The following is a 9,783-nucleotide window of genomic DNA, read 5'->3' as shown; positions in this document are numbered from 1 at the left end:
AAAATTTTAAGGAATTTACCAAATTGTTCATCTGAGTAGTCTTTCTTTGTCATGTTAGGTTATGCACACGAGGTTTATATTCGACAGTTACTGGTTTGTTTGTATTTTGATCTACCTCACCTCTCCCTTTGCTTACCACTGTTTCTTGCCTCGGTTCTGGTTCAGGCTCAACGACTCATTCGTCATTTTGGATATTAATTGCGTTGAGCTATTCCCTTGGGTTGGGTTCAGTGTTACTTGGTAAGCTACCTTGTGGTTGTTTGGAGATTAGTTTAGAAAGCTGGCCTATTTGAGTTTTGAGCCCTTAGATTGATGCTTGTTGATTCTTAAGTGCTGTCTCAGTATTCTGAAAATGAGTTTCTGACACCGAAATAAACTTTGAGAGCATCTAGTCAAGGTTTGCCTTCTTTTCTTGTTGATAAGGTGGCTGTTGAAAGCCCTGAGGATTTTGTGGCTTTTGATTCCCTTGACCACCCTAGGAGAAATTTGGGTGGTTCCTCCAACCTGCATTATAAGTATTACTGTATGGGTTATTTTGATATCTAAAGTTATTGTTACCCATATAGTTGACTTGTTCCTCTTCGGTTGTAGGATTGAAGGATTGATATTCTGTATCCACACCTCCTCCGCTTGAGTCACACCTCATTACTGGATGTACCTGCGTAGAACCAAGAAACCATCAATCTTTTTATTGAGAAGTTCTACCTGATTTGACAACATAGTAACTGAGTCGACGTTATAAATACCGACTGTTTTTGTTGGCTTTGTTCTCATGACTCGCCACTGATAGTTATTCAGTGACATCTCTTCTATAAACTCATAGGCATCTTCAGGTGTTTTATTGTTGATGGTTCCGCCAGCAGCTGCGTCAACCATTTGTCGAGTCGAAAGATTCAGACCATTATGGAATGTTTGTACTTGAAGCCAAAGCGGTAACGCATGGTGAAGGCACCTTCTTAGTAAGTCCTTGTATCTTTCCCATGCATCATAAAGTGTTTCTAAATCCATCTGCACAAAAGAAGAGATATCATTATGTAATTTAGCCGTTTTAGCTGGCGAAAAGTATTTTAGTAAAAATTTTTTAGTCATTTGTTCCCAAGTAGTAATTGACCCTCATGGTAACGAGTTCAAACACTGTTTAGCTTTGTTCCTCAATGAAAAGGGAAACAACCGAAAACGTATGGCATCATCAGAAACGCCATTGATTTTAAATGTATCGCAAAATTCTAGAAAGTTTGCTAAGTGAGCGTTGGGATCTTCATCCTGCAAACCATCAAACTGAACGAACTGTTGTATCATTTGAATTGTGTTAGGTTTCAGTTCAAAAGTATTTGCAGCTACAGCAGGTTTTACTATGCTAGATTCAGTTCCTATTAAAGAAGGTTTAGCATAATCATACATAGTACGTGGAGCAGGATTTTGATTAGCCGCAATTGTAGGAGGTAGCTGATTGTTTTGGTTTTCAGCCATCTCTTTGGTTGAGGGCTGAGTATTGTCTTCTTGCTCGTTTTCTGTGTATCTTAAGCTTTACCTTATTTCTCTTTGGTTTCAACGAACTGTACGATCGATTTCTTCGTCAAAAAGTAATAGTCCCGACGAATTTCTTCTAGTCATAAACTATAAAATCTGCCAAGAGAAAGAAAAAGTAAATTAATAAATAATAATAATTAAATTAAATTAAATTGCAAGAAAAATAAATGGCTAAAGTAATAAAAATTGAGCGTTCTTAATATTTTAGTTCCCCAGCAACGGCGCCAAAAACTTGATTGCGAGGTTTCGTGATAGGTTTTAAATATTTATAATTACTCGTTCTTGAACTAACCAATATCGTGATGTAGGCAAGTGTACCTATCAAACAGTAGTATAGTTTTAGCAAGACCGGATTGTCAAACCCAAAGGAACTAAAAGTACTAGTAATGACTGTCTTTTTATTATCTAGCCTAAGAATAATGGGGTCTTATTTTAATTGACTAATTATCTAAACTAAGAACGCACAGAGAAAGAAATTGGGGAATTCCTTTTGGGAAAATTGATTGACTTAAGACAATACCTAAGGAAAAATCCACCTAGACTTTACTTGTTATTCTGGCTTCGAATTGGACGATTTATTCATTCAACTTGTTCCGTAGAGATCCCTAAGTTATGTTATTATCCCTATTCAAGACTAATAACGTTTAATCCCTAGATTGAATAATCGAGACTTTTCTCTAATTAACACTCTAGGGTTGCATTAACTTGATCTATGGATCCCCTTATTAGGTTTCACCCTAATCTGGCAAAATCTTGTCACCCTATTTCTAGGTGCGCAATCAACTCAGCTTAATTATGACAAAAGTAGTCTTAGACAGGGTCTATTCCTCCTCTGAATAAGAGCATGTCTTGAATCAGTATCCTGGGATATCAAACCAAGAATTAAGAACACATAATTAAGAACAAGTTAAATATTTATCATACGATTCAGAAAATAATAACAAGATTCGTCTTAGGTTTCATTCCCCTTAGGTATTTAGGGTTTTTAGTTCATAACTAAATCAGAAAACATCTCAGAAGAATAAAGAATACAAAACATAAAGAAAACTCAAAACTCCTGAAGGGAAATTGATGAGAGATCTAGTCTTGATGATGAATCCGGCTTCTGAGATGGATAAATCGACTTCCTTGGAGTAATTCTTTACCCCTATTCTCTGTCCCCCCTTTTCTCCTCTTCTAGGGTGTATTTATAGGCTTTGGAATGCCTAGAAGCCCTCAAAAATAGCCTTTTCTGAATTGGACTTAACTTGGGCTTGGCAGGGACACGCCCATGTGCCACGGCCGTGTAACGTGATTACCAGGCCATGTTCGATCTGTTAAATTGTATAGGCTGTGTAGGTCAATGGCCAGGCCATATAAATCGTGAAAGCCTTGGTCGACACCCTCGAAAGACATGGGCGTGTGAGCTATCCGTGTGGTAAGGCTTAGGCCATGTCATCTTCTCAATTTGGTCTGTTTTGTCCCTTTTTGGCTCGTTTTTTGCTCCTTTAGCTCTCTTATGCTCTCCTAAGTATAAAACATGAAATTAAAGCATTAGGAGCATCGAATTCACCGATTCTAATGAGAAATCATCTATAAAATGCATTAAACATGGGGTAAAAATATGTATAATTTACGGTTTATCAAGCGGCTAGGATTTTAGGTGGTCGAACCTAGTACTAGTGCGTCCCAGCACGATGAAGGAGAATGATGGATGTGGCGGTTGAGAGTATGTAAGTCATTCTCCTCCTTGAACTCCTCCGTATATAAGCCCAGTGCAGTACTGAATTATGGGACGCTTAGTTGGCAGACATTCGCCTAGGCGAAATTGGACTATGCCAGGATCATCGTAGTTCGTCATCACGGTCTGAAGATGAAATGTTGAGCATAATTCCATCGTGAGCTCGAGATACGTCGGCTCAATGATCCCAGAGAAAAACTCCCAAGGGTCGGTGGTTAGGAGGGCCCGAATCGCATCAGCCAACTAAACTTGTTCTACTGCAACCCAGTCGATGCAGTAGCCCACAATTAAAGGTCGGGCCTGGAGTATTTGGAAAAGTTCTTCTTGGGGCCCGATGGGGAATTGCAGGAAAGAGTGGCGAATTTCTGCGGTAGGACCCGAGGAAGATGACGCTCCCTTCCTTTTCTTTGAAGCAGGAATGACAGCCTTTTTACTACGTAAAGACAACATTGTATGCCTGTAATATATAAAAAAATAAAACAAAAAATAATAGTAGGTAAAAGAATTTGAAAAGGAAAAAGCCATGAATTTGAACTAACAATTTCAACCAAAACTACTAATACTACCAAACTCAACCAAAATAATCAATTTGATAGCATAATTTCGTGACATTAGCATGGTAATAGCATGAGAATGAGCATAGTAATGGCATGGGCATGACAATAGAATGAGGCTTTCCTAACAACTCGATTCAATATGAAATGTACGAGAAATAACCTAAGAATGCAAATTAAATGATAGAATAATGAGCAAAATGAAAATAGTATGAGAAAAATGAAGATTGTTTTGATAATAAGCATTAGAAAAAAGTAAAATAGAAGTGAAAAGAGTAAACAAACGCTAAGGGAGAGAGATTAAGCATGAAAAATAGAGTGGGAAGCAGCGCACGAGCGTAGTAGGGAGGCCGTGTAGACTTGCAGTAGCTAGGGTTAGGGATTTTGAGTGAAGAAAACAATGAATAGTGCAGGGTATTTATAGAATTTGGGACACACGACCAGGGAACTCGCCCGTGTTCCTCAATTTTTGCCCGTGTGATTCACAAATTTTAAATTTGGGCACGTATGACGATTGGCCCACTCCCGTGTTCCTTGGACGTGTGGGTGCACACGACCGTGTCGCACGGCTGTGTCTGTCTTCGTTTTCTTCTCCCACGCCCATGTATGTAGGCCCACACCCGTGTTAATTTAACAGGTTCAACCACGGGTGCTAGACACGGGCGTGTCTCATGCCCATGTTAATTTGACAGGTTCAGCCACGGTTTTAAGGCACGGGCTTGTCGCACGCCCGTGTTGTTTTGGCAGGTTCGTCCACGGCCATGTCGTACGGTCGTGGTGATTTATCATAACCCATGTTGGGGAAATCTTTGCTCTGTTTTCATACGGCCTAATGCACACCCGTGTGCTTGGCCGTGTTTGTGTGGTAAACTTGTATTCAAGAGCTTTGTTAGTAAGTTAGGTGTTAGACACTAAAATTTAAAGAAGTTAATTCAGTTAGTGCTCGGGTTGCCTCCCGAGAAGCACTTATTTGTAGTCTAAGCTCGACTTACCTTTCCATTGAATGGTCATGGTGGCTCAAGGAGTTTATACTCCTCATTCCTACTATCCATCTTATCATAATAAGGTTTTAGATGGGTATTGTTTACCTTAAAAGTGCCGAACTAGGGATGACTTACCTCGATTGTACGGAATGGGAAAATGCTAAGTACCGGAAGAGGGACTTCTTCATTCGATTTGGTAGTGACAATGTGAGGATCTGCGGCATCTAATAAAACTTTATCTCCAACCTTAAGTTGATTTGGAAAGGTATTAAGCTCATCCTGGTTTAGTTTTGGTTTATCGTGTGTTCTCAGTTTATGTGTCCGCCATTCATCTAGCTCCTCGATTTGTAGCCTTCGTTCTTTATGAATAGGTCCTCTACTATTGCTTGAGAATGCCTCAAGTACTTCCTTCAGACTCATTTCCTGCAAAGTAGGTTGCACCATATTGTCAGTTTTAGTAGAATGGTTTAGACGATCACCTTCAATTTCCGATGTGTTGCCAGAATTGCGAGCTTGAAGGGTGATTGTTTCGTCTCCCACATGAAGTGTGAGCTCACCTGTGCCAACATCAATAATCGTTTTAGCAGTTGCTAAAAAGGGCCTTCCTAAAATCAATGGAGTGTTGCTATCCTCCTCTATGTCTAGAACAATGAAGTCAACAGGAAATATAATTTATCGATTTTAACTAGCACATCTTCAATAATACCCCTAGGATATTTTATAGTTTTATCTGCTAATTGGGTGCTCATCCTAGTCTGTTTAGGTTTCCCAAGACATAATTGTTTGAACATTTTGTAGGGCATGATGTTAATACTGGCCCCTATATCAGCTAATGCATTATTAACATCTAAACTACCAATTAAGCAAGGAATTGTAAAACTCCCTGGATCTTTTAATTTGTTGGGTAGCTTATTCTGCAGAATAGCTGAGAAAACTGCGTTTAGCTCCACATGCTACACCTCGTCCAACTTCTGCTTATTTGCTAAAAACTCCTTTAAAAATTTATTGCGTTTGGCATCTGTGATAGAGTTTCAATAAACGGTAAGTTAATGTGTAATTTTCTTAAGAGTTTAAGGAATTTACCAAATTGTTCATTTGAGCGGTCTTTCCTTGTCGCATTAGGTATGGCACACGAGGTTTGTATTCTGCAATTACCGGTTTCTACTCATTGTGGTCTACCTTACCTTTACCTTTGCTTATCTCAGTTTCTTGCCTTAGTCCTGGTTCAAGTGTGACTAACCCTTTCTCATTTTGACTAGTAATCGCGTTGAGTTGCTCTCTTAGGTTAGATTCTGTGTTGCTTGGAAAGCTACCTTGTGGTCGTTCAGAAATCAACTTGGCAAGTTGTCCAATCTGAGTTTCGAGCCCTTGGATTGATGCTTGTTGATTTTTGAGTGCCGTCTCGGTATTCGAAAAATGAGTTTCTGACACTGATATAAACTTTGAGAGCATCTCTTCAAGGTTCGGCTTCTTTTCCTGTTGGCAGGGTGGTTGTTGGTAGCCTGGAGGTGGTCTCTGATTTCCTTGGCCTTCCCATGAAAAATTTGGGTGGTTCCTCCAACCTACATTGTAAGTGTTACTATATGAATTGTTTTGAGATCGAGGATTGTTACCCATGTAATTTAACTGCTCGTTATCGATGTTGTGGCCATAAGGTTGGTATTCTGAATTGCTTGATCCACCTCCATTTCCTTCGCACTGCATTACTGGGTGAACCTGTGAAGAACTAAGAAAACCATCAATTTTCTTATTCAAGAGTTCTACCTGATTAGAGAGCATAGTGGCCGAATCGACGTTATAAATACCGGCTGTTTTTGTTGTCTTTGTCCTCATGACTTGCCACTGATAGTTATTCAGTGACATCTCCTCTATAAACTCATTAAGCATCTTTAGGTGTTTTATTATTGATGGTTCCACCAGCGGCTGCATCAATCATCTGCCGAGTCGAAGGATTCAGGCCATTATGGAATGTTTGAACCTATAGCCAGAGTGGTAACCCATGGTGAGGGCATCTTCACAAAAGGTCTTTGTATCTCTCCCATGCATCGTAGAGTGTTTCCAAATCCATCTGTACAAAAGAAGAGATATCATTACGTAATTTAGTCGTTTTAGCCGGCGGAAAATATTTAAGTAAAAAATTTTTTGGTCATTTGTTCCCAAGTAGTAATTAACCCTCGTGGTAACGAGTTCAACCACTGTTTAGCTTTGTTCCTTAATGAAAAGGGAAACAACCGAAGACGTATGGCATTATCAGAAACACCGTTGATTTTAAATGTATCGCATAGTTCTAGGAAATTTGCCAAGTGAGTGTTGGGATCCTCGTCCTGCAAACCATCAAACTGAACAAACTGTTGTATCATTTGAATTTTGTTAGGTTTCAGTTCAAATTTATTGCAGAAATAGCAAGTCTAACTATACTTGACTCAGTTCCTGTTAAATTAGGTTTAGCATAATCATACATAGTGCGTGGAGCAGGATTTTGATTAACAGCAATTGCAGGAGGTAGCGGATTTTCTTGGTTTTCAGCCATCTCCTTGGTTGTGGTTTGAATATCGTCCTCTTGCTTGTTCTCTGTGTATCTTAAACTTCGCCTTATTTCTCTTTGGTTTCTGCGAGCTGTGCGATCAATTTCTTCGTCAAAAAGTAGTGGCCTTGACGGGTTTCTTCTAGTCATAAACTATAAAAACCTGCCAAGAGAAAGAAAAAGTAAATTAATAAATAATAATAATAATAATAATAATAATAATAAAATAAAATTAACTTGCAAGAAAAATAAATGGCTAAAGTAATAAAAATTGAGTGTTCCTAATATCTTAGTTTCCCGGTAACGGCGCCAAAAACTTGATATGTGATTTTGTGTGATAAGTTTTATAAATTTATAATTAATCATTCTTGAAACTAACTATTATCACAATGTAGGCAAGTGTACCTATCGAATAGTAATATAGCTTTAGCAAGACCAGATTGTCGAACCCAAAGGAACTAAAAGTACTAGTAATTACTGTCTTTTTATTATCTAGCCTAAGAATAAGGGGGTTTGTTTTAACTAATTAATTAACTAAACTAATAATTCACAGAAAATAGAATTGGGGAATTACTTTTGGAAAAACGATTGAATTAAGACAATACTTAAGGAAAAATCCACCTAGATTTTACTTGTTATTCTAACTCCGAATCGGACGATTTATTCATTTGACTTGATCTGTAGAAATCCCTAAGTTATATTATTATCTCTCTCGAGACTAACAACATCTAACCCTAGGTTGAATAATTAAAATCTCTTTCTCATTAACTTCCTAGGGTTGCATTAACTCGATCTATGGATCCCCTTATTAGGTTTCAGCCTAATCCGGCAAAATCTTGTCACCCTATCTCTAGGTGCGCAATCAACTCCGCTTAATTATGACAATTGTACTCTTAGACGGGGTCTATTCCTCCTCCGAATAAGAGCTTAACTTGAATCAATATCCACATAATTATGACAATTATGACAATTGTACTCTTAGATGGGGTCTAGGCCGTGTGGTCTGCCTGTGTGAGGAGGTCCAGGCCGTGTTGATTTCGTATGTTGGCACAAGTGAAATCTAGGTGGATTTTTCCTTAGGTATTGTATTAATCAATCGAATTTTCTAAAAAGTATTTTCCCAAATTTTCTTTCTGTGCATTCTTAGTTTAGTAATTAGTTTAAATAACCAAACCACTTAATTTTTAGGCTAGATAATAAAAAGAAAGTAAATATTAGTAATCGTGGTTCCTTTGGGTTCGACAATCCAGTCTTGCTGAACTATACTACTGTTCGATAGGTACACTTGCCTTAATCGTGATAATAAGTTAGTCTCAAGAACGATTTAGTCATAAATCTTTAAAACCTATCGCGAATATCACGTACCAAGTTTTTGGCGCCGTTGCCGGGGAACTAGGATATTAGGAACACTCGATTTTTATTACTTTAGCCATTTTACTTTATTTGCAATTTAAATTTTTATTTTCTTTCCTAATTTTTCTTTTATTTGTTCCTGACAGGTTTTTATAGTGTATGACTAGATCGGGACCATTATTGTTTGATAGTGAGATCGATCCCACAGTTCATAGAAATCGAAGAGAAATAAGGCGAAGCTTACGATACACAGAGAAAGAGCAAGAGGACGATACTTCCACCACAACCGAGGAGATGGCTGAAAATCAAGAAAATCTGCTACCTCTTGCAATTGCTACTAATCAGAATCTTACTCCACGTACTATGTATCATTATGCTAAACCTTCTTTAATAGGAACTGAGTAAAGTATAGTTAGTCTTACTATTGCTGCAAATAATTTTGAACTGAAACCTAACACAATTCAAATGATACAACAGTTTGTTCAGTTTGATGGTTTGTAGGATGAGGATCCAAACAATCACTTGGCAAATTTTCTGGAGTTTTATGATACTTTTAAGATCAATGACATTTCTGATGATGCCATTCACCTTTGGTTGTTTCCTGTTTCATTGAGGACCAAAGCTAAAGAGTGGTTGCACTCATTACCACGAGGGTCAATCACTACTTAGGAACAAATGACCGAAAAGTTTTTACTTAAATATTTTTCACCAGCTAAAACGGCTAAGTTGAGGAATGATATTTCTTCCTTTGTGCAGATGGATCTAGAAACACTCTATGATGCATGGGAGAGATACAAGGATCTTTTGAGAAGATGCCCTCACCATGGGTTACCACTCTGGCTACAGGTTCAGACGTTTTACAACGGTGTGAACCACTCAATGAGGCAACTCATCGACGCAGCCGCCGGTGGAACTTTGAATAACAAAACACCTGAGGCGGCTTACAAATTTATTGAGGAGATGTCACTGAATAACTATCAGTGGCAAGTTATGAGGACAAAGCCAACGAAAGCAGATGGTGTTTTCAACCTCGATGCGGTTACTATGTTATCTAACCAAGTAGAACTCTTAAATAAAAAGATTGACGGTTTGTGTGGTTCTAGTCAAGTACATCCAGTG

At 38.3% G+C, this 9,783-nt stretch overlaps 3 non-coding genes across 3 annotated transcripts; 2 read left to right on the top strand and 1 right to left on the bottom strand.

The window, feature by feature from the left end:
• Positions 1–934: 934 nt before the first annotated feature.
• Positions 935–1,040, top strand: LOC128281115 (small nucleolar RNA R71). Its single transcript, XR_008271330.1, has one exon. It is a non-coding gene; the product is annotated as a small nucleolar RNA R71 (small nucleolar RNA).
• A 5,741-nt stretch (positions 1,041–6,781) lies between these two features.
• Positions 6,782–6,888, top strand: LOC128281086 (small nucleolar RNA R71). The gene has a single exon (XR_008271301.1). It is a non-coding gene; the product is annotated as a small nucleolar RNA R71 (small nucleolar RNA).
• A 2,499-nt stretch (positions 6,889–9,387) lies between these two features.
• On the bottom strand, positions 9,388–9,494 carry LOC128280953 (small nucleolar RNA R71). Its single transcript, XR_008271171.1, has one exon. It is a non-coding gene; the product is annotated as a small nucleolar RNA R71 (small nucleolar RNA).
• Positions 9,495–9,783: the final 289 nt, after the last annotated feature.

This window comes from Gossypium arboreum, chromosome 9 (assembly GCF_025698485.1).
Source record: "Gossypium arboreum isolate Shixiya-1 chromosome 9, ASM2569848v2, whole genome shotgun sequence".
NCBI lineage: Eukaryota > Viridiplantae > Streptophyta > Magnoliopsida > Malvales > Malvaceae > Gossypium > Gossypium arboreum.
This window is presented reverse-complemented; position numbering and strand designations above follow the sequence as displayed.